General features: G+C 36.3%; 1 protein-coding gene across 16 annotated transcripts in view; it reads right to left on the bottom strand.

Moving 5' to 3' along the window:
• Positions 1-26,473, bottom strand: part of ZBTB20 (zinc finger and BTB domain containing 20) — a 531,250-nt gene that overhangs the window by 226,743 nt on the left and 278,034 nt on the right. For 2 of the 16 annotated variants that reach the window (XM_087894812.1, XM_087894815.1), the window contains one exon: positions 18,134-18,224. The exons of the other annotated variants lie outside the window; for them this stretch is intronic. The gene's annotated coding sequence lies outside the window, so the exon portion shown is untranslated. The remainder of the gene's footprint in view (positions 1-18,133; positions 18,225-26,473) is intronic. 16 annotated transcript variants of the gene reach the window in all.

Raw genomic sequence — 26,473 nt, 5'->3', positions numbered from 1 at the left:
ATCTAAGTGTAGTACATAAAATTATCTGCTACAATGTCCTACTTGTCAATGAGTACTTCAGCTTCAACCACAACAATACACGACCACACAATAGATACAAACTCAAGGTAAACCGCTCCAAACTCGATTGCAGAAAATATGACTTCAGCAACAGAGTGGCCAATGCCTGGAATGCACTACCTGACTCTGTGGTTTCTTCCCCAAACCGCCAAAACTTTACCCTTAGACTGTCTACTGTTGACCTCACCACTTTCCTAAGAGGTCTGTAAGGGGCGTACATAAGTGCACCAACGTGACTATCGTCCCTGTCCTAATGTCCCCATTTATTCGTATCTATTTCATGAATTCATAAACATGTTTATACTCTTATCTGTTATCTTATACATGCTTGACAAATAAATAAATAAAATAAATAAAGATAGGTTGTGGTTACATATAGCAGGGAAAGAGAAAGGAAGGGAAAGAACAGGAAGGAAAAGCTCTGTTGCACCAGTGGAAATCTATTTGTACCATGTTAAATATCACTCTGTAAGTACTTTAAGTACTCTATTTTGCAATTGTATTAAAATCTATTTTTTCCTTCACTGGGGGTTGACAAAGTGTACTCACACACACAGTATCAGCTTATGCAATTGAGTTATAGCAACTAGAGAATTCGTACCCTTAATAAATTACTTCTAATTTAGACTTGTGCATCACAAATCTGACTCTTACAGCACAAAATATAGATTTCAGTCTTTATCATCAAGCACAGTGTTTCTCAGTCTTAAAAGCAAGCTGGCTGGGACAACCTGATGATTGAAATCCACACATCTTAACGTTGCCAAGTTTGAGAAATATTGTTCTAACCTATACTCTCTGTCCTACTTTGCATTCCTTGGCCAGTTTTACCATCTACTAATTCTTCAAGAGAATTTCATCAATGTTCTCCCCTGTCCTCCCCTTCTTTCAGGATCAATTTTCTTGTTCCTGACTCAGATATCAACTTTTTCCTGTATGATATTACCTCATCATAATTTACTGCAGATTAGCACTTGGTAGAGTAGCATGGAAGCTTTGGAAAACATATTCGAATGACATGATAGCTCTATATCTACAAAAATCAAAATCTCCTAGCCATGGTATTTCTCTATGACACCATAGGAAATGAAAACTGCACTTTAAAGAAGCAGGTATTTACACCTATGAACTTTGGTGTTGGTGAAGACTCTTGAGAATACTGAGGACAACCACGAAAACAAACCAACGGATAATCAAACAAATCAACCCAGAGTTTTCACTTGAGGCACCAACAACCAGGGTCAAATTATCCTTCTTCATACACATTATGCAAAGATTTAGCTCTCTAGAAAAGGCTCTAATGCTGGTAAAAGTGGAAGGAAAAAGAAGAAGAGGATAACCAGCAGCAAAGTGAATGAATTCAATTACAGTTGCTATGAGTGCACTGTTGGGAGACTTGAAAGAACAGGTTAGGGACAGATCATCATGAAGAAGATCTATTTATGTGGTTGCCAGAAGTCAAAAATAACTTGATGGCACATAATCAATGAATACAATCAATTTTCTTTAACACCGATTAAAATTTAATTAATAAAATAAATAATAGGAATAAACCTGTAAACTCTAAAAGCAGTTTACAAACATATTGTGATGCCACAGTAGTTCATGCAATTTCTACAATAGTCAAAGAACTGATTTTAAAATTCAGGTTTTTTAGAAGTACACTCACAAGTGAAGTATGGTCAATAAGTAAAATATACATTTTCTCAAGTTGAACTCAACCATTGATAAACTGTATGCATATATACATTCATGTCAATTTTTGGAAATAATATGCAAGTGCTTCGCCGATGCTCTTGTTTGAAGCTTTTTTGTTGTTGTTGTTAAACTTTCTAGTTTATCCTACAGAGGCAATTTGGTGTAGCAGTTAAGGCACCAGGAAAGAAACAGGAGACTGTGAATCCTAGTCCTGCTTTAGGCATAAAGCCAAAAGGGAGACATTGTGCCTGTCACTGTCTCTCAGCTCTAGGAAGCAGACAATGGCAAACTATTTCTGAAATCTTGCCAAAGCCCCAAAACTTTAACCTTAGCCTGTCTACTGTTGACCTCACCCCATTCCTAAGAGGTCTTTAAGGGGCGTGCATAAGCGCATAACCGTCCCTGTCCTAATGTTCCCTTTTATTTGTATCCATCTCATGTATTCATAATTATATGTATACTTAAATCTGTTATCTGTTATCTAATACATGCTTGACGAAATAAATAAAAATAAATAAATAAAAGGAAAGGAAAGGAAAGGAAAGGAAAGGAAAGGAAAGGAAAGGAAAGGAAAGGAAAGGAAAGGAAAGGAAAGGAAAGGAAAAGAAAGGAAAGGAAAGGAAAGGAAAGGAAAGGACATAAATTCCTGGGTTTCCTAGTGGCTTCTAGCCTAAATACTAAACTATGACTTTAGCCAAGATTAAGTAGATACTGCTATTTAATTGGCAGCTCAATACAGACAGCCATGAAAACTTGATATCTTTTGTATAAATGTATACGGTAGTTTTGCTTATGCTCTCATACTAAAACCAGAACTGTCATCTAATAACTCTCCTTTTTAAAAAAGCTTCTGTCTAGTCCAGGCCTGATTTTAAAATAAAGACTTTTAAGAAATGAGAGATGGGGCCTTCAAATTGCCAATTAATAACAGGCTGAAAAAGACTAAAGAGACATATGACTTACTTAATGAACCCTCTTCTCTGCTTTACATATATCACAGTAGACGTATAGTTTTTCATGCACAATATGAATTCAATTTTTTTTAGGGGATGCAGAGATTTTTTTCATTCTGGAAACACCACCTTATCTTTGTTGCTTTTTTTCTGATTTATTTTTTTCTTAGTTGAAATGCATTTTCAAAACTGCTCCCATCAAAGTGAGCATGCTGTAAGCCAGATCTTTCTTTATTTTACGGGAAGATGTCATCCTCTATAACAGAATGATCTGTTGCAAAGGCTGCGTGCAATGAGCTTTGCCATTATAAATGCTTTATATATCCTAATATGTCACTGATTTTTGCCTAAAAATGTGAACTATTTAAGTGGAGGGCTTTCAGATTAAAGTAGTACCTAGAGAAAGTCATGTTATTTATCCCACATCTCCACTCTAAACTACCTTGTCTTATAGTTAACCAAGTATTACTTGTATTCATTCTTAAAATAATTTTATAACAAAACCAAGATACCATGTGTATTTATTTGCCTACTCCTAGTATCTTATTTGTAAAAAGCTTCCACTGGTGCAGCTTTGATGACTTTTAGCACAGCAAGGTCAGACAGTGCTCTGTTAAAGCAGAAGTAAGAAATATTGCAATTTAGGATATCTCCAATTATTGGTGCGTGGGATAACACAAAAGAAATCAAAGAAGAGCTTCCAAATAAACAAATGAGATTTCAAAGGAAGCTCCTGGGTCATCAAAACAACTTCCATCACCCTTGCTCAGGATTTTCCCTATTGCTTAATCTCTTTGTTTTGTCTGCCCTCATCAATGAGTCCATTCATTCCCCATAATCAGCTCTGATTAGTGTTGCTTCACATCAGTCTTTTCCCTTTTCTTTTCTGTTTTGCCTGTAGAAGGATTGAAATCAGCTTCTACCACCCCTCCTTGTTAAAAGCCGCACCTCTCCTGCTGACTTACTGCTCTCTCAATCAAAAGGGCAAAAGGAAACAGTTGGGATTCATTCTTCCCTCTTTTTTTGAGAAACTGCACAAATGTCAACTTCCTCAGAGGATGTTTGGCATAGCTGAGTTCAGTCATGCAATGTACAAAGGACGGGATGATCAAAAGTTTGAAGGGCTGCCCACTGCTAAAGAGGGGAGAAAAAAGGAAAACGCGATCTTTTCTACAGTTTTAAAGAAACACTTGTCTCTGCTAGCAGTGTTACTTCTATTAAACCAGATATTTAAAACAAAATTCAAGTCGGGGATTTTCAGTTGTTAAAAGCCTGAGATTACTGCATTCAGATTAATTATTACTGTTCTTGATTCTTTTAAATTTATAATCCCATATCATTTATATGTTCAAGGATGCTAACTATAATGTGTATGCGTACATTCTTTAGTTCTGCAAGCCTTTGTTTTTTGTTTTGTTTGGACTTTTTTTATTAGTAATTTGTTTTCAGGCGGAGTTCTGTTTTCTTGAAGGAATTAAGAAGGCATGTCATTACAAACTAAATGTGAAATTCAAATAGAAAAAAAAAGTTGTCGATTTTAATGTCACCATGACCTCTTATTTTTTTGTTTGTTTGTGATGCTTTTATCTGTTCAGTTTTGAAGTCTTGTAGTTGTCAATGAAACGTGCCCACGCACTGCAAAAAGAGAACACTGTTTATGTTTTATAATTTTCGCTGCATTATTTAAAAAGCATATTTGCTTCTGTTTTATTTAAGTACACAAAATCTAGGTCTATACCAGATGCTGCTTGGAAGGTGCCATTAGACTGGATAGCTTTAAAAAGGGGCAAAGCAAAATTATGAATGAGAGAGAATGGTGGAATAAATTATTTGAAAGACAGTGAATCTATAAATGCTCAATGCAAGGAACAAACAATAGGGAGATGCTGCTGCTTTATATTCTGCTTATGTCCTTTCCACAAGTCCCTGCCTAAGTTAATATTTTAGGTTAAACTGTAAAAAGACTGGATAGGAGAAGGCAAACATTATCAGGGTTCTTTTTTTTTAAAGGTACCATATAGCTTTCTTTTTAGCCAGAACTTTTGAACAAGAGACATGGAACATTTTTTCTGAAATGCTACAATACAAAGAGCAGGATACTAGAATTTTTCATAGGATAAGTGTAGGTAAAGACTATCCTGATGAACTATTAATTTGAAGTTCCAGAAATCCATCTGTAAAATAAAAACAGTAAGGCTACTGCTAAGAGAATCTGAGTTAAAATCATACCAAAGGGAGCTTGTTAACCACTGCGCTGAAAATATTTAAGCAAGTCCCTTGCATTAAGCTTTGCATATGGCAATTTATACATATAAATATGCAAATTAAGGATTACTAGAATTATTAAAATTTTAAAGAGGGCAATCCAATTAATGTTCCTCAAATAAAACCAATTATTCAAATAATTTACATCCCACCCCTAGATCACACCAAATCTGTTCATTGAATTTCTCTTCTATTAATTTGTCCAAATTCTCTCACAGATGGATTTGGTTCAAAATCAAAATATCCTTTCAATTAATTCCCTTTTATCAATCATCATACCCATCTCCTTCCCCTCCCCTTAAATTGAAAAAAGAGAAGATGCACAATTCCAGTGGGTGGTGATCTATCCTGGTTTTCTTTTCTTTTTAAACATAATCAGCTCAGCAAGCTGTTAGTTGGCTCTGCTGCCACTTGAAGTCTTCAGTTTGAAGCCTTCAATCTGTAGATCTATCTCTGCAAGCTCTGCACTTTTAAGAGTTCAACCCCAGACAGCCGATCCCCGTATGGTATTAGAACTGGGATGGGGGTATCTTCAATTAAAAAAGAATGTGAAAGCAAGCTGAGGGATGGGAGAGATTTTGCTTACTTGCAAAAGTTTAGTTATGAAAGAAGCTCAGCCTTCCATTATAGACAGACTATTGAACTAAATTTTCTTGGCAGACAGCAGAAGAGAGTAACCCATAAGAAATACTGTGTGTTTGCTTGTGTCTCTCTGTCTTTCTATCTGCAAACACACACGCCTTTCGTACAAGGAGTATCTAAAACTATTTTGGGTAGTACATTTCCAGAAGGATTTTGACCAATTAGAAAAGAGAAGGGTAATAAAGCTTATACAGAGATTTCAGGACCTGCCCTGTGAGTATGGCCAAGAAACTTGGGATGTTCTATCTGGAGAAACAGTTCAGTTTTCAGGCACACATGATGACCAGGAACTGTTTTCCATTGTTACCAAACTGGGACCCGAAATAATGAGCATAAGTTTCAGCTAGCCACAGAATCATAGAATTGGCGGGATCTTGAAGATCATCTGATCCAATACCCCTACCCAGTACAGAAATCCTTATACCAAATTGCTGCCCAATCGTTTCTTGAAAACTTCAACTAATAGGGCACAAACAGCTTCAGAAGGCAGACTGTTCAACTACTTAACAGCTATCACAATCATGAACTTCCTCCTTATTTCAACTTTGAATTTTTCTACCCTCAATAAAGGAAAATATTTGTAGCTCAGGGTTGAAATGAGGAATCCTTGGTTCTCTCACAGTTTGGTTGCTTTCTTGCAGATGTTTCATTACCCAAATTAGGCATCATTATCAGTACTAGACTAGCCACTGATGATATTACCTAATATCTAATTTAGTTAATGAAATGTCTGCAAGAAAACAACCAAGCTCAGAAAGCACCAAGGACCCTCTTCTACCCCCAGTTGCTATGGAGAATAAGTTCACACCATCTGCCCTGTGATATCTATTCATGTTTTGGAAGATTGCTATCATGACTTCTCTTAGACTTCTTTTCTTTAAGTTAACTGTTCTTTGCAGGATTTAGCCTCTAAGTTTCTTTTCATACTTCTTGTTATTCTCTACACTCTTTCCAGTTCTTCAGCATTCTTTTTTCATTGTGGCAACAGAACCACACACAATAGTCTAGGCATGGTATGACTGGTGCAGCATAGAGTGGTACTATCATATCCTGTGATTGTGATATTATACCCCAAAGAGTCCCTCTTTGAAGGAGATGGATGGTTTAGAAATATGAAATACATAAATACTTCTGTCAATGCAGATTAAAACCACATTGGCTCTTTTGGAAGCTGTGGCACATTGTTGGCTCATGCTTAATGTGTGATTTACCAAGATATATATTTTTATTACAGATACTAGGGCTAAGCTAGACACTGTCTTATGTTGTACTTTGTACAGGTAGTCCTTGACTTACAACCACAAGTGAGCCCCAAATTTCTGTTGCTAAGCAGGACAGGATTTGAGTGAGTTTTGGCCCATTTAATGAACTTTGTTGCCACAATTGTTAAATGAGTCACTGCAGTTGTTCAGTTAGTAACACGGCTGTTATGTGAATTTGGTTTCTCCACTGACTTTGCTTGTCATCAAAGTGAACACATGACCCCCCCCCTCCCCAGGACACTGCAACTATCATAAATCCAACCCAGTTGCCAAGTGTCCAAATTTTGATCATATGATCATGGGGATGCTGTAAAAATTGTAAATGTGAAAAATGGTCGTAAGTCACTTTTTCAGTGCTGTTGTAACTTCAAATGGTCATTAACTGAATAGTTGTAAGTTGAAGACTCCCTGCAAGAAAAACCACTACCTGTTTTGGGTTTTTCCCCAGTCTTTTTTGTCTATATGAAGAACCTTTCTCACTATTGAACATTTTGTTGGATAGGTCTCAGTGCTGAATTCTGTCAATATTCTTCTGAATATTCCATCTATCCTTTGGGGCATTAGCAATACACCCAGCTTTATGTCATTTGCAAATGTTATGAGCATTCCTGCTAATGCTTTTTATGAAGATTTTGAAGTGTACTGCACCCAGGAGAGAACTCTAGGGTAGCCAGTATATACTTCCCTCCATTTGGACATAAGCCCATTAAGGACCATGCTTAATGGCATCCGACCACTTTTTTTCACTCTTTAAAGCAGGGGGATATGGTCTACTTTACCAACTGCCTCACTAAAATGTAAATATGCAGTACCCAAAGCTTTCCTGTAGAGACTAAACAAGATAATCTTGACAGAAATGTGCAAGAATGACTGCCTAAGCTATAAGGGATGAAGCATGTATTTTTTTAAAGTACAGAGCAATGAGATAACAGTTGGAAGTAGTTCAGGTTCCAACTGTAGTTCCTAATTCACTGGAACCTAAGAAAGAGGAAGAGGTACAATGCAATCAGACTTGAAGATTCTGTCATTATAGGCTATTTCAATAAAAATAGTTTTGGCCTTCCTGTGGAGTTGATTTTCTGCTCTGGTTTATCTAGCACGGGTATAGGCAACCTGCGGCTCCTGAGCTGCATGTGGCTCTTTGCTCCCTGCCAACCTGGTCACGTGACCTGCTCTCTGCCCCAAGACACTGGCCCAACCCGGCCATGGCCGGCACCAACCTCGCTAACATGAGGGCTGGGAATGGGATCTGGGAGGAAGGTATGACAGAAAGGGGGACAGGTCCGCAGCTGAGGAGAGAGAACAAGCCTACAACCCTCCTCCTTCTCCTCATGTGGCCGGCTGTTGCAGGGCTGAGAGGGTGCACGAGCAGGGATACCCTCCTCCAGTGAGCAGCCGGGCTCGGCCAAAGTGCAGTGAAGAGTGGGTTGACCAGCTGATTAGCAAGCATCTTTGGTGAGGGCACTCCAGCTTTCTCCAGGCCTGATCCCCTTGGAGGGTGGGCATGCAAGGTTGGACAGGACTAGCCCCTTTTCCTGCTGTCCTGAGCTTCTTTACTCCTCCAGCTGAGCAGTGCTGCCACCGGCATTGCCTGAAAAGTGTCTTCTGGGCAGCAAAAGTCTCCCATGTGAGATTTAAAGCTGCCCGGAGGACGCTTTTCAATCAACGAGGGGGGGGGGAGAGAGAGAGAGAGAAAGAAAGAGAGAAATGAGAAAATGATGCAGGGAGAGAATGAGAGAGAGGAAAAAGAAAGAAAAACAAAAATAGAGAAAGAGAGAGAGAAATGAGAGAAAGAAAAGGGGAGAAAAATAAAGAGAGAGAAATAAGAAAAGGATGGAGGGAGAGAATGAGAGAGAGAGAAAAGAGAGGGAAATATGAGAGAGACAGAAGGGGAGAGAAAGAAAGAGAGAGAGAGAAAAGAGAAAAACAGAAATGAGAAGAAGAGAAAGAGAGAGAAATGAGAAACTGATGGAGGGAAAAAACGAGAGAGGAAAAAGAGAGAGAAACAAATGAGAGAGAAGGGGGAGAGGGAGAGGGAGGGAGAAATAGGAGAGAGCTGAAGGGAGAAAATGAGAGAGAGGGAAAAGAGACGGAAACAAATGAGAGGGAAGGGGGAGAGAAAGAGAGTGGGGAGGAGAAAAAAACAGAAATGAGAGGGAGGGAGGAGAGAGGGAGGGAGGGAGGGAGGGAGGGAGGGAGGGAGGGAGAGAGAGAGAGAGAGAGAGAGAGAGAGACAGAGAGAGAGAGACCCATTTCCCACAGAAAACACCGGGACCCACAATACTTGGGTAGGCAAGGCTGGGGGGGGATGTCATGTGACTGGGTGGGAGTGATGAGTTGGCCACGCCCACCCGGGTTTTGTAGCTCCTGGTGTTTTCTTTTCTGTGGGAAACGGGTCCAAATGGCTCTTTGAGTGTTTAACTCAAACGCCTGATCTAGCAGGACTGATAATTCCTTAGTTCACTAACCTACTCACACTGTCAGAGAAAACAGTAACATTTGTCTGATACAATTTGTTTTTAATTAATCCATGCTGGTTTCTGGTAATCATCCTGTTAAGTTTCTATGTGCTTGCAACTCTCTGTTTGATTATGTTTGCTAGAGTTTTCCCAGATATTGACCTCTAAATGATTGATTTGTAGTTTTCTGGGTCGAGTCTTTCCCCCTTTTTAAAATATTGGAGTAACATTGGCTGTTCCCTTTATCCAGCTTTTGACAAAATGTAAAGTGAGAAAGTGTTTGTGAGAGTTAGAAAAAGAAAAAGGCTATGGGATGTTACAGCTCTCAGAGATCATGTATGTACATTATATTGTACCCCTGAACAAAAAGGCAGAACATACATATGACAAATAAATTAAAATTTATAAGATAATATATTTTTTTAAAAAAATTCAAGTTACAATACAACCCACGAACACACACTTAAGGGATCTTTAGTGAATGAATAAGAAAGATATATCTTGTTCCTTTCCTGCCTTGTTGTCTTCCTTTTCTCTTTCTCTACTTAATATATGTAAAGTAAACATTGCTTTAAATCATAATTGCTTTATTACATTAAATGTTTTATGAAACCCAAGAAATGCTGTATTCTTTGATCATTTATAACATATTTCTGTCTTATAATGTTCAAAGATCAACTGCCATTTGTCTCCAAAATGTGATAATCTATCTCTGCAAAAGTCCATTACAATCCTTGCTCGTTCTAATTTTATTATTATAGCCATAATTTTGAACATAGTCATAAAGTCAATTAGTTTCAATCAACTACTTCTGCATACATAGTTCAGCCCTACCCAGGAACACAAAACATCAGTGCAAGAAAAAGGAAAATGTGTTTATATAGTTTTGATTGCTAGGTAGGTTTAAAGAGGTCTTGAATATAATCTCATAATCAGTTTCTCTGCTAGCACTTGCTACAGGACCTAATAATTCAGGACAGAAATCTAGACTGCGGTCATATTTCTTATTAGTGCAACCTAAAAATATAACCACAGAAAAACATATTTTTTTTCTTTGTTCATATGCATCAAAGCCCAAAATTCACTCTTATGTTTTCCCATGCCATGTTTCTTTGGCATTATATTTTCTAGAAAGATATTCAATTGAAACTGGAAATTACTTCTCTTATCTTCTTGATAGCAAGTACAATATATTGAAACGAGTCACCTTATGGTGTTCAAAAGAAAAAAATATGTTTACGCTATTTATAATTCTATTAGAATCCATAGAAATAGTCTGACACCCATACCCTGACCAAAAATTAATATTCAAAGTTTATGCAGTTTTTATATTTTTAGTTGTGGAAGTAAAGAACTCCAATCATTACGTTTTCAGCTTAAAAGTTTTCCTTTTGCATGGTATGAATGTACATATGGTGTTTATAAACTGTCTTTTAACATTTAGATATTTTATTCATTTTTCCACATGGTACAAGTAGACACATATCACTGTTGAAAAGATAACAGTCAAATGACATAGCTCTATATCTCAGGAACTCAAAACTACTGCAGATTTCACTGGTGTTATGGTAAGCAGTTAAAAGTATATTAAAACATACATATCTGTTTTTCATAAAACAGGAGAAAACAGTTTTGTCCTCAAGATATAAGTATAGTTTATGAAAATTAATTATTGAATAATTAATTGATGCTTTTGCCAAAGTTGTGATTTTTCCAGTAAATAATTTTTTAGTCCTTGACTTTATCTGCCCTTTCTTGTTGTCTAAATGTATGTCAGTATGCCTGAAATAGAAACTTTTCTTGACAAAAAATTGAAAAGATTAAAAAAAAACCTATGCCACTTGTTCATCCTATCCTAATTTAAGACAGCATTCTAGCCACTAGAAGATTAAGTAGTCTGATCTTAAGAATGTTACTGTAATTGAAATTCTTTTGATAAAAATGTCCTTTTCTCTTTTAAAGGTTGAATTTGCTTGTCACTAGCTGAACAGTATACTCTTCAAATTAGTCACAGAAAAAACTCAACAAGAATAGTATCAGAGAACACTTATAAGTTAACAGACACAAGTGTTAGCCAAGGCATATTGCTATCATGCAACTATGGTTCATTCCCTCTGAAACAGATGTAGTTGTCTTACAAATACTGTTCCAATCCTTTTCTAAACTTTTAAATACTTTGGAATTCTTTGCAATGAGAAGCTAAACAATGTTGGCTGGCGGGCCCGCGGGGGAGGGCCTTCTCTGTGGTTGCCCCAGCTCTCTGGAACCAGTTACCTCCTGAGGTCCGGACCATCCCCACCCTATTGGTCTTCCGAAAAGCAGTGAAGACCTGGCTTTTCCGGCAGGCCTGGGGCCGTTGATCTTGCTCTTGTGATCGGCGAGATCCGGTCATGAATGGTGTGAATGAGTTTTTAATGTTTTTAATGTTTTTAATTTTTCAATGTCTTTTTATAATGATTTTTTAAATGTATTGTGAGCTGCCCTGAGTCTTCGGAGAGGGGCAGCATATAAATTTAATTAATTAAATTAAATTAAATTAAGTGCAGGAACACTTTGTGTATGTTTCATGTTAGATTTACTGCAAATTTATGCTGATAATCAGTGTAATTGTTTCTTGCCTATCTATATAATTTTGGTGAATCTAGATCAGGGGTGTCAAACACATGTCATCATAGCAATGTCACGTGACATAGCGGGACTTTTTTCCCCTTTGCTAAACTGGGCGAGCGTGTGATGCATCTGGCCCATGGGCCGGGAGTTTGACAGCCCTGATCTAGACCAATGTTTTTCAAACTTAGCAGCTTTAAGATTGTGTGCATTTCAACTTCAGGAATTCCACAGCTAGCCAGTAGAATCTCCTATCTATAGTTCTGAATTAGCAAAAAAAAAAAATTCTTATCATCTCCACAATAATGAAGTAAAATAACTTGCTAACTATACCCGCACATCTGGAGGATTGAGAAAGGAGGAAAATAATCTTCAGAGAGGCTGAGAAGTCAATCAGTGTTAAAACATGGAAATGAATAGCCATGGAGCCAAAGCCTCATGATAATACAGCAATAAATATTTTCAGTAATGTTTCCAGATAAGTAGCTATGACAGTGGCAGCATTTTGCTGAATCAGCATTGAAGAGCCATATATTTGAATGTGTGAATGACTGGAAAAATGAATGAAAGAAGAGTAGTTGTAAGCAATGTATACATAAATACGAAACCTGGATATTCCATAAGGAAGACTAGTAGAGGAAAATAAGAAAAGTGTTGGAAAATGCTTTATTTGCTTTGGTTTCAGACCCAAATTAGATTCTAAAGGTATCATTGGGGCCATGATGAGAAATGTTTTACATAATAATAGACATTTTCTAAATTGTAAAAATATATGAATCATGCTGCTATCATGGAACATTTCAAAAGAAAACTGCTTTCTTTTTATACAGAAAACGGAATGAGATAGAAGATACACAGGTAGTCCTCAGTTAACAACTGCCCTGTTTAGCAACCATTCAGATTTATGATGGCACTGAAAAAGCAGTTTAACAACTGGTCCTCAAATGTATGACCATCACAAACTCCCTACAGTCACATGATTGCAATTCAGGTGCTTTGCAACTGATATGCATTTCAGACAGTTGCAAAGTCATGTGGTCACAATTTGCAAGCTTCAGAGTCAGTTTCTAAGAGTCAAAGTCAACGGAGGAGCAGGCAGTAAGTTGCAAGCCGTGGTTATGTGATGTCACGCTTAAAGACTGCATGTGATTGCAGTAGAACAGTCATCTTAATTCTGGTCACACAACGTTTTGTGGGTCAGAACTGCGGTTATTAAATGAGGACTTAATACACTGAATTATGTAAAGGAAGGCTTCAGTCTCATTATCTTTGCCAGGAAATAGGAGTTCTGCTGGGAATTTTTAAAAAAAATGCCATTTAAAGAAAGATTTGGAACAATTCATTGAAATAATGGCTGCAAATAATTATGAACCCAATTTATGGTGTGATAGTTCAGAAGCAGTCGATACATTTGAATCAAGTTATAACCAGTCATAACTGGTTAATTCTTGTAATAAGCTACAGTAAATTGTCAGCAGCCCCTTCCTCATTTTGGTGCTATTCTCTCTCTTTCTCTCTGCCCCTTCTTTCTCCTGCCTAAACAATGGATGGCAGCTGTTTACAATACTACTTATTTAATGAAAAGACAGCAGTATCTATAACTGCAAAAAACAGAGAAACAAAGAAAGGGAAGTTATAATGCCAAAAGTTGTCCTAGTGAGAAACATTTATCTTCCTTTGTCCACTTCGGATTTTGCCGGCTTAAATGGATACCTGCCATGGTTTAGAAAGCACACCATTTTATTTTAAAGGTTATTTATTAAGAAAAAAGAAAATGAAAACTTTTGGCAACCTTAAGAAAAAGGGAAATTCCTGCCAGGCATAATTTTTTTTCCTTTTTGCTTAAACCCCCTATTTAAAATAACCACTTGAGCTTTATGCTCACAGTTTACCACTTCAATAGAACACCTAAAAGAAATTATAACCTTCTGATATACAGCGGGGTATCTTTTCTTTACCATGTAATATGCACAGGCAGTAGAAATTGTGCTATGCATGGCAGTTTGCTAAGGCAAAATTTATTGTAAGACTGTTTCTTTGAATATGTGATTAAGCCTTCTTGTTTTCTGCATAACACATCTAATGATGCAGGATGTGCATGATACCCATGTTTTAGTGAACTCAGAGACATGTACCCTGACGTACACTATGAAATTCAATGCCTTAAGGCCTCAGCGATGTAATTCCCCTGTAATCTGCACTGACATTATTTTGCCAGCAGCATAACCCCACGCTAGCTCAGGAACTTAGCACACATAATAGTAAATCCTAGAACATGCAGAGAGGAAAATAAAACTAAATAATATGCCTATAGGGGTGTTGTATTAGATGCCTTTATTACTCCATTTGATAGCACTAGTTATTAAAGCATCTGAGAATCTCCAGAACATGATGAAAACTCAGAGGAGTTTCAGAAGCAGTTTACAATAAAGAAAATAAGAGTTTGCTTTCCAAAACAATAGGAGAAACTGCTATTAAAATCACACATAATAGAACTGCAACGGGTGGGTTCTACGTTTGTAGCGGGGCTGTGCGCGCTCACTTTGCTCACGTGCGCGCTCTTTTGCTCATGCACAGAAGCGTTTTGATGACGGCGGGGTTGGTGGGCGGAGCCTCCCGCCAGTTTTATTACCGGTTCTATAGAACCGGTGCGAACCGGGGGCAACCCACACTGAACTGCAAACAAAAAGTGCAAAACGTTTCTAACTACGTATACCTACCCAAGGTGACATAATATGTAAGTAGTTTGCAACTTAGATATATGAACACCAGAGGAAAGTCAACTGTTTAAACAATATAGATCTAATCTTTACGTAAATGTTAGAGAGGATAGTTTTATTACACAATTTAATCAGTATGATTAAATCAAATCAAGTATAGAATAAAAAAAATCTTTCCTTCCCACCCATATTTTGGGTATGGGTTTTAAAATAGTTTTAAAACAGTATAGTTTTAAAAACTATGGAAAGTTTATGTTTCCTTCCTCCAAATGTTGTCTGTTGTGGGATAAAACTACAAACTAGTTACCTATTTATGAATCTGATTATTGTAACATCCAAGAAATTTTATAATTGTATAACATGTAATAATGATATTAATTAACATATAGATGACAATGATGATAATGTTGCATTGGAGTTGAGATAGATAGTTTGATTCTCATGTATAGCATCATAATATTGTGAGTGGAGTATTGATGCTCTACATAAAGTGCTATTACAGTAAGCATGATGGCAGCTAGCCAACCAACAGCTGCCACATATAATTTAAAAAGTGCAGCTTTCCCTCCCACCAGAACAAATTAATTCTCTTTGACCCCCTCCTAAAAATTGGCAGAATGCTTTCTCCTGATTTACCCCTGAAATGGAGATGTGAACTGGGAAAAGACATTCTGCAATAGTTGTAACAGTGAAATCTAAAAAGTTTATACACTCCACCATGAATACCATAAGAAAAAGCTTAGCTGTATATTTATGGAAAATTAGGTTGTGAAACAGATGGGAATTTGTTTAGTAATGATGCCAGGGCATGGCAAATCAAGTCTTTGCTGGTAAAGAAAAGATTGGGCTTCAGCTAGCTATTGCAACTTACTAGGAAAGAGGGGGAAAAACAAATAAAACCTAACATGACAATTACAGTCAAGCCCTTAGAAACTGTGGCTCCTTGACCAAATGATTACATAGAATCAGACGCAGAATTGGAAAAGGTATTGGCTGTGAAATCATCTAGTTCAGTGGTTTTCAACCTGTGGGTCGCGACCACTTTGGGGGGTCAAACTACCCTTTCACAGGGGTTGCCTAAGACCATCAGAAAACACATATTTTCGATGGTTTTAGGAATAATTTTATGGTTGGGGGTCATCACAACATGAGGAACTGTATTAAAGGGTTGCGGCATTAGGAAGGTTGAGAACCTGATCTAGTTCTTTCTGAACATAAGATTTAGAAAGCAGAATATAGCCAGTGTCTCTATGAGAGTTGGCTATGCAGTTGTTTCTTAAGTACCAGGAAAGAGTATGTCTTTATGGTGACACACACATTACACACACAAACACACACACGTGTGTGTGTGTGTTTGTATATGTACAGTATACTGTGTATGTCTGTATATAAAGGTAAAGGTAAAGGTTCCCCTCGCACATATGTGCTAGTCGTTCCCAACTCTAGGGGGTGGTGCTTTCAAAGCCGAAGAGCCAGCGCTGTCCAAAGATAATTCCGTGGTCCTGTGGCTGGCATGACTAAAACCAAAGGTGCACAAAATGCTGTTACCTTCTCACCAAAGGTGATCCCTATTTTTTCTACTTGCATTTTTTATGTGCTTTCGAACTGCTAGGTTTGCAGAAGCTGGGACAAGTAATGGGAGCTCACCCCGTTATGCAGCACTAAGGATTCGAACTGCTGAACTGCTGACCTTTCGATCAACAAGCTCAGTGTCTTAGCCACTGAGTCACCACATCCCTATTGAGCCACCACGTCCCTATATGTATGTATATATACACACATAAATATATACACACACATACTGTACACACAATCAGACACACACACATACTGTATATACATATATATTTCTTCCTGCAAATACAAATCCGCTTTTTTCAGAGCAACTGAATTTGACCAACTACTTGCTATAGGAATTAACTGAGTAGTTGACAGCCCAAGCCTGAGAGTCTTGGCTGAGAGAATGAATGTCGCAAACTCACTTTTGACTAGAATTTACAATCTTCTGCTTCTAGCCAGGTGTCTTAATCACTGAACCAACTAGGTCCCAAATATAATGTATAAATATTACATTTTAAAAATGTAATATTTTACTTTTTTTTTGTTTTATACATCTTAATTTTATCATATTATACTTTATTTATATAATTTATATCCTTTTGTTTTTACAAACAAAAATACAAGTATTATGTGATCACATGAACATTTTCTATGGAAAAATATTTTTAATAATGTTTCAACATTTCATCAATGAATTCTCAAGCATGCCATTTTAATGCATAGTAGGCCTTCAAGCAGCCAGTTTTAAACCTTTTCCAGGTTTTTTTCTATTTAAATGGAGTTTTTGAACCAAGATTTTTCTAGTACTGAATTCTGAATTATTTCAATTTTGAAGATTATAGATTTCTATTTTTAAAAATGCTATTCAGTTTTTTAAAAAAATATTTTTACTACTAAGTAAAAGTAATATGTATATTCTCTGCTTATTCTAAACCTCTAAATACACTACATAAATGTAGCTTTTAATATCAGAGATGTAACTAATTAATTGTTAAATATATGTTTTAATTAAGTAATTCCAATTTTACATTTTATGGATATTTTTAAATATTAAAAAATTCTATTTTCGTGTTTGTCAGGATATGCATGCACGCACACATACATAGATACTAATAGATGCACAAGTACACAGTTCCAGGGGCTGCAAACATGAAGGAAGGGCGGAGTGAAAAGAGTTGCGTAAGTCTCTTCTCGCTGGGAGTTTTCCTGTTCAATGCCTCCTCTTCCAGCTGCCTTTCTTCGTGAAGAGGAAAATACATAGCAGCTATTAAGCCTATATAGGAGGTTCTTTCAGAATAACACATGTGAATCATTTATATCATCGCACTAGGAAAAAGAACAGAAGGGATAAAGTTTTGGGGAAAAAAATGAAATCCTCCTGTATAGGCCTGTGGAAGTCTCATTTATAAATGGTTTCCCACCGCCTCGCCCTCTCTATTCCCAGAGGTTGCTTTCATGGAAGTATTTTCTTTTATCATGCATTCACTGGAGAGTTTCTTTTATGCTTGGCTGGACAATCAGGTCTTCAGAACATAATGTAAATGCTGAGAAACACAGGCATGAAAAGTTGCCAGACAAAGAGTCTAAGTGAAGGATTAATATTTTCCCTTTTTTCCAACCCCTTGTAGCAGCACACTCTTGTCTCTTTACAAGCACCTTGTTAGCTACTGCCAAGGCTGACACCCACTGGTGACAGCAGGAAAGCCCACCAAGGCAAACTAAAGTTAACCTAAACAGTATTGATTGTTCTGTCGCTAGCAATGAATATAAGGCAAAGTTTCTCAGCTCTGTGAAAGCTGTTAAAATGTTCAGCCTCTAGTGTGATATGAAAAACCGAGAAAGGGAGAGAGAAATTACTTCACCGCTAACAGCATCCGCATACTAACTTCTAAATCCACAGCACTCACCACAGTGATTGTAGTTCCTGTTCCAAGTGATGACGAAGGAACCTTTCTGCCTCCGGAGAGTGACAAGACTTGGCTGTGATGCCTGCCTTAGCTTTTTGAGTTCACAAGGATCCACAGGGAGTGCCGAGGCAAAAAAAAAAAAAAAAAAACACCCTTTAGGGAGGAAAGAGGTGGGAAGGAAAATCACTGGAGCCTCCTAACGATCAAACTTTTACTAACTAAAAGGAAATGTTTTATAAATAAACAGAAAGAAAAACAAAACAAAAAAAATCCACCCCATCCTGCCATAAGAATGTAAATTATTGCTTTTCATGGAGCATGTTACAGAACGGCAGAGAAACAGCAGAGAGAGAGAGAGAGGGAGGGAGGGAGGGAGGGAGAAAGAGAGAGAGAGAGAATGAGAGGGGGGGAGGGAGGGAGAGAAAGAAAGAGAGAGAGAGAGAGAGAGAGAGAGAGAGAGAGAGAGAGAGAGAGAGAGAGAGAGAGAAACTATAAAAAGAAAAAAATGTTCAGAAGTTCATGCAGTTTTCAAGTAGAAAAGCAAACAGCTCAAATTCAGCATAATCACAGCCTACTAAATTAAATTTCTTCAGCACTAATAATCACCTAAATGCTATATTTGAGGTCTACTGGGGATAGTATTCTAAGCCTTAAGCAGCTATGAATTTAAAGTCTAAAGGACAGACTTAGTCTAAAGACTGCAATATAATGATCTCTGTACAGACATTCCCACTTAGTTCTACTTTTGAACAGAACTACTAAACAGGTCAGCACAAATCTTAGCGTACTAATTTCTCTAGACATAACCCGAGAAGGCGTCTGATTAATTATTTTAAAAGGGTCACTCTAGATTTCAAACATGCAAAGAAAGTATAGAGTAACTGAATGGACAAAGATATAGAGAATGCAAGGCAAGATACATTTCCAAACCAGGATAATGGAAGTCAGGAATGATCTCTGTAGGATTCCTACTGAGGGAGCTTGTAATCAGAAGGAATATTTAGCTGCCCTTACAACTTTGATTTTCATAGACAGCAAGCAGGTATAACAGGATGACAGACCATAAAAACTCGTGTAATTCCATAGTTTCCATAGCTGTTGGCCTTAGCCTGGCTATTTAATTTTTCAGCCAGCCTGGCAGCCAAATACTGATCTAATTCTAAGCCATGGCAAAATTGCTGACCCCTCTGTTATCCGTCAACAAAAGACATACTATGCTTGTCCCAAAGAAAAAACACTGATTTTGACATGCCAACTTGCATAAAAAACAAAGTATTTAGAAAACGCCTGAAAGTGCCAAAGGAAGTACCGTATTACATATCGTAGTTACTATAAACTCATTTCCATGTTAGTTGCTGCATAGGTGTCAGTCTGTCTGTACATACAAGAATTGTTTTAAAATCCCTACAGCAGGAACCAAAACTCTGGTTCAAATCAAATCAAATGGTATTGATAGAGCACATTTGAATAAAAAATTATAAAAAATAAAAGAAAATGAAACAAAGTTTTAAGATTTCTGCAGAAAGGGTTTAAACAAATCAACTTCAAAAGTAAAAAATATGAGCTGTCGAAATGGAAAATCTAACTGCAATAGATTCTGCCAGACTTATTAATTGTACACAAAAGCATATGGCTTCTATGTGCTGTACAATCCCAAATTTCTCAACCTCCCAAGCGGTTATTGTAATGTTCTTATTGGCATCAGCTACTAAGCCAACCGTATGGAATAACTTGACCTGAACAAGTTCAGTGTAAATTTATTTACCCACACTCGATTATTTGTCCAACGAAAAATATACCAGTCTCTTCATTATATTTCTGAATAGCTGTCATCTGACAATGTCAGTATTTTTAACATTAAGTTGTCTACAGAAAATAATAAAACTGCACTGTGTAGGCTAAGAGATGCAAAATGGACTTATATTTGTACCTCTGGCAGTTCTGACAATTCCAATTCACCTTCTTAAGTCTGGATTACTTCCTTTTTCCTGCTTCCTTCTTTTCCTTGGCTATTTATTTTATTGATTGCAAATTGTGAGATATTTGGTAGAGAATAACATTGTGAACTTAAGCATCAGATCGCTAATAGCTAACTGGGCTTATTAATTTCATTCTGAAAGACCAATATAGGGGTCCAACAGTCACCGTAATTTTTACTGAATTAAATCTAAAATCTATGGAAAGTTGAATATGGATACCAAAAGAGCCTTACCCTGTCATTCATATACTTATAGTGATGAAATATATTTTAGTACTTGTATTACTTATATTTGTTACATTTATATTCTGCCCTTCCTTCAGCTCAAGATAAGTTGTATACCATTCCTTCTTCTATACCTTCCCCGCATAACAGCTTGGTTGGACTGAAACAGGGTAATTAGCTCAAAGTCAGTGAATGAGCTTCCATAACCGAGGGTGCACTTGAACCTAAGCATTCCTACTTCTAGTCCAACACCTTCAACACATGGCTTTTTATAGAGCTCTTATAAATTATCACCATGCTAACAAGTACAAAATGTACTGGTACAAGTATAAAATGTTTTCCCTTGTTTTATACTGCTTTAATATTTGACTTAATGTATTGATATTTATTCTTTGTTATTTGAAGATAACAATTATGCAGAGTGTGATTCCAAACATATGCATGTACACTCAGACATGTAAGTTAAGATCAGTTAATAGATCAGAAGTATTCAGAAGTATTCATTAAAAGATGTTTCATTTTGCTGCTTTGATCTTTTTTTCCTACTCCTAAAATACTAGCGGCTGGCATGGTGAACTCCTCCAAAGGACTAACTATGAGTAACTGATTTAGGATGATTACATCTTATAAATATATTACCTTGATTCACACATCAAAGAAAGGCACCGTTTGCTTCCCTATGTTGTGTTGAGCAAACTACAATTAGCTGAGAGTGCTATGCCAAAATCATATAGGCTACAATCTGGTTTACTGAAATCCGTGAACTCAGCCACTGAATGAGAAATATCCTTTGGAAGCAGTAATCGGCAGAAGTTTTTTCCAAGCGCATGGAAAAGCAGATGGGATTGTCAGGGAAACTGAAGCCAGGTTCAGAAATGAAGAGTGTCCTTGAGGAAAGTTAGAGAGCTTCCAAAGTTAGCAAATAAAGAGGATGGGGGAATATGACCTAAAAAACCATCCTTGTAGGAATGTGTAGGAACTGTAGGAAAAACGCATCCTTCTAGTTTCATCTGTGTTGCCGTGGGCATGGCTGCAACTCGCAATGCAATAAGAGACAAGAGGCCGATCATGCTCCTCTGGTGTTCTGAATTTCCCAGATGTGCTCTTCTCTAAAAGTTTTAATTTGGGAAAGCAGCTTTTAAGTTTGTCTCTTAACAGGTCACAAATAACTTGGGATGCAGAATCTCATATTTCACTGTGTCCTGATGGAGCCACTAAATATTTCATCTATCTTTAAAACAGCAGGGTGCTATAAAGGCCCCATATTTGCCTTCTCTCTGACATTGTTTACAGGTTGATTCTGGGAATTTGTTCCTCAGCATTAGACCAGTTTGTTCATACTTAATAAAGCAAAAGTAATCAAATAGCCACCTCCAATGCTGCTTGTTCTTGTGATATGTCCTGAGAGATTCATTTTGGAAACTTTTTTTAATGGCTTGAGATCAATGCATGCACTTAGAACCAAAAAATTAATTCTTAACTATAAGAAATTGTCTGATACATTTAGAGCCGAGACTGGAAACTTTCAATGACAAACATATGCACTGAAAAAGGAAGAGTTGAGGCAATGACATTGGCACTGATGCTGATAGCATGCAAGAAGATGGCAGTCAGAATTTACAAGTCAATGTTATTTTTTTTTTAAAATAAAAAGATGTGATGGGGCACATTGAATTAATTCACATACCTGTTTTATTCATTGTTTGCAAACATCTCAGCAAGACTATTCTGCCCTTTACTTTGATCACTCTTTTGCAATTAATAGGTAAATGTCTGAATTGTAATTTAATGCCCAAAGTTTAAAATAGGTTTATCATGCTACCTTAAGCATTAACAGCACTTTCTCTTACACACACACACACACACACACACACACACACACACATATATATATATATATCTGTCTTCCCATAGCTTCTAAACTAAACAAGAGCCTGAAGATGACAGGGTTGTAAGCCTGTCGAAGCGTTGCTAGAAAGAAAAACTTTTAAGGTACTGGTAGGATTTTAGTTGAGGTTTTAAAGGACCTTGCAGAGTGCTCTGTAAGGATTTTTGGAAGATTTTAAGCTAGGATTTTAACCAGAATTTTAAACATTTTAACTAACTTATTTAACATGACGCAGGAAAACACCCGAGATTTTAATTTTTTATATTAGCCAATCCAACCTCTGGACATGACAAAAATCTATTAATGGATATACCTGTTATGAGGTTATAGTTAAAGTAAGTGTTATATTGAGGTCTGTTCTACCTTTTACTATCAAACTTAACATTTAACAGGACAAAACATGAAAGTTTGCAAGCAAGCTTTTTCTTTTCTTTCATTATAACCTACTGAAAAAGCATATGCCTTTACATATTTGCATAAATAGAATAAGATATTCAAAATACAAAACAAATAGTAAAACATATATTACAAATTAATTTTTAATTAATAGCTTTATTGTGAGAATTGGAGAATTTCAAACATTTGCAGTCTTATTGAAACATGCCTCTTATTTTTGCAGCTCTCTGAATAGTTGAAACCATTCAAAGATATTCCTAAATGCAACTTTATAAATCCTAATTGCTACTCCTTGTCCCAAAATCTAGAGTGAATATGAGGGTCATTCACTGTGCAATGAATGCACAGACAGAGGATGCAAATCTACACTCAAATCCAAAGAAGGTATTATCATAAAAATTAATTAAAGGAAACATTATCTTTTCCTACCTAATTTAATGCAAGAAAAAATAATAAAATAAACAAAGGAATATGCTTCTTGGATTCCTTCCTCCAACTTCTTACACATAAAACTAAGTCATTTATTCCCCTCTCCCTAATCACTCCTATTTTGGAACAGTGGAAAATGAAATTTTATTCCACTGAGCTTTTCTATTCAAAACCAAGTTTTCTGCTGTGACCATCTATACTTACCCTGTCTATTCTTCTATCCAGCAACAGGCCTTTTCAATCTGCCTTCCTAGGGTCTGCATTTGATTACAGTATTCACATTCTATTTAGATTCTTTTGTACTATGCCCTGTGGTGCTAGTATGAAAGGTGTTATTTATAAAATGTAATTGTGTTGTATTGCAATTTGGTTCAATGAGGACAAGTAATATAAAATACTTAATTTATTTAATAATTCCTTGGATTTATTAAATCACGATCTTTACAAGATTAGTGCTGGGAGGTAGGAGGAGGTTATTAACTAATAAACAGGCTTAAGACAACCCCCACTAGTCAACAAAATATATATTATTTAAACAATTTCACACCAAAGAGCCAAGATGTGTATCCAACTAAAAATCATTTCAAGGTTTTTTAAAAAATATAACAATGTGTATTACAACTATATTTTGAATAAAATTAATAAGCTTGTGAATAGTGACAAATAAGTGATATAAACTGTTACATGTTTTGGGTCCTATGGTATGTGGAAAAAAGCTACCATTCCCCATTTGTTATGCAGATCACACATATCTCTTTTTCTAGCTGCAGATATACTGTGAAATAGTGATTGGCATGAATGCATGCCCTCTTATGAAAAAATATAATGTATGAAACAATACAACATATTTTTCTATAAAAATATACAGTTAGCATTGAGGCCAGAAGAACAGACACTGTTAATATCTATTTTGAAAGGTATTAGACTGAAAAATTCCCAGAGTTGGGGTAAGAATGACTGGCACTAGAGAGAATTCTAAGGACCAAACATTACAACGTCCTGCATTGTGTAATTATCCATCCATAATCAATTACTCCCAAACTAAACTACATAATACAGAAAACAATATGCCCTCAAAATCAAACAATCATTCTTGAATGACCAATAAAATATGCCAATGTTCAGGAGAACTCCACTGTTCTACAAATGCTTGCCAAAATAAAATGTACCAAGTATATTATGTGCTGCTGTGCCAAAAGGAGCTCACACATTAGATAATTTAAACTTTTTAAGAAATATGCCAATTCAAATTAACTTGGTTTGAAAAGTGATTATCTACATAATTAAAGAATATAAAACTTTATATTGGCCAAGGAGCATAGTCTTGTCAACATCATTTTTCCCTCATGTTTCCAAAGTTATTTCTTTTCTAACTTTTAATACACATAATTACTAAACTCAAATGCCTAAACCAATATGACTGGAAAATTTTAATAATCCCTAGAATATGGTGATATAGTTTTCTGTTTTTATATTACAAACAAAAATATCACAATTTCCTAAAGCTTCTCTTCCTGATAAAAACTTATTAATAGTACACTTATTCTTAAGCTTAATTGAATTCTGCACTTCTACGATATAGACCCACAGATTTTAGTATGTCCCCTAGAGCAGCAGGAAATGGATTTGCTCTCTCATCTGCAGAATAGCCCTTCAGGATAAATGTTATCTAGGAGGAAGTACAAACTTTCCATTAAACACTTTTATCAATTTTTTTTAGCTCTGCCCACTTTCTTGCTGGAAAAAGATGGAGGGGAAGGATTGCCCTATATATATATTTCAAAACTAAAGTTTCAGGTCAAAACTCCTTAAAATAATCATAACTATCAAAACTGGCTTCTAATGCCTGTTGCTGCTGTATCAACAAATGAAATGGATGACTTTTAAATAAATACATTTTAGCAAGATTAAGATTTATAAAATGGAAATTGTTTAAGAAATGATAAGGAATTAAAATGTAACTGTGTGAAGACTTGATACGTGAAGCAGGGGAGAAAGAACCAAATATTCGAAAGATCTCAGAGGTAATAAAAAATGCATATCACATAGTCATCTGTACGACAATTTTAAACTTCAGTGGAAACTAAACTTAAATCTGCAACATGTAACATACTGCAGACAAAATAGGATGAATAAAATTCATCCATTGAAATTACTCATTACAATTTGGGGAGGGGCAGAGATTAAATATTCGTCTTAGCCTGGGACAAGACAAAATGTTCTATGTAGCCTACACAAATGAACAGCCAGTTAAACTGTTTATACGCATTAAACTTAAGGTAACTCTTCTCTCCCTTGAGGTGTAATAGCAGAATATTGAGGTTATGGAGGAATGGCTCTTGTCCAGCAACTTAAAAAATGAAGGAACAAAATAGCCAAATCAAATAAAGTTTTCTTTCCCACAACAGGCATGCATGCACATCAAAATAATTCAAGCAAACATTATCCATCCATCAAGCATTACCCTTTTCAAATTGTCAGGATTCCCAGATTGTCATCTGCTTCAACCAAATAGACTGAACCTTTAATAGATAATTAAGAGCTCTCAAACCTTATTATTCTCAGGCAAAACATCTTCAACCAACTGCTTCAACCTCGGTTGGGTCTAACAATCACTTCTTGATTGGCAACACAACTATTCCTTCCAATCAACAAATACAGAAAGAAAAATAAACTTTTTTTCCTGACCAGCAACAAATGACCACCAATAGAATCATGCTGGAATTGTCATGTCTCCATGCTTCATAGCTGAACTGTCTTTATTCAAATTGATTCAAGCAGATATCATTTCCTTTTTCTAGAATTTTTTTAAAAATTATAAGTAGCATTTGGTTAATGACAGCAATTGGGAATAGAATTTTCTATGCTAAGTGACACAATGGTAAAATGTATGTCACTTACTGATGACAGTTCTGGTTGCAATTATTAAGTGCATGATGTCATTAAGATATCACATGGTCACCATTTACAACCCCTGTGTTGGCTTCACCATTGACTCTGCTTATTTGAAGCCAGCAATGAAAATCTCAAATAGCAATCACCTGATCCAAGTGCTTGGATCACAATCACATGACACAGGGACACGGAGATGGCTAGAAGTTCAATGATTGGTTATAAGTCTTCTTGTCGGCATTGTAAGTTCTAACATTAAGCAAGGCATTAAGTAAGGATAAACCATACCCAATCTAACCTCTTGCAAACCTTGCTGAGTTCCTGAGCCTAGACAATGCCAATTGGTGAATATTCAAAAACAGATGGAAGAAATTAATAAAGGAACCTGCATTCCAGGTCTTTATATATCACTCTTATATTTATCTTGATTATTCCAATTGATGAGCTGAGATTCATTACTGATTTGAATTGTTTGCCCTAATTATAAACCTGTGAAAGTAAATTTGGAAAGTTCTATAATATTATTTAATTC

Source organism: Pantherophis guttatus, chromosome 5 (genome assembly GCF_059756535.1).
Source record: "Pantherophis guttatus breed Tessera chromosome 5, ASM5975653v1, whole genome shotgun sequence".
Classification (NCBI taxonomy): Eukaryota; Metazoa; Chordata; class Lepidosauria; order Squamata; family Colubridae; genus Pantherophis; species Pantherophis guttatus.
Note: the sequence above shows the minus strand (reverse complement) of the source record. Positions and strands in the feature narration are given on the sequence as shown.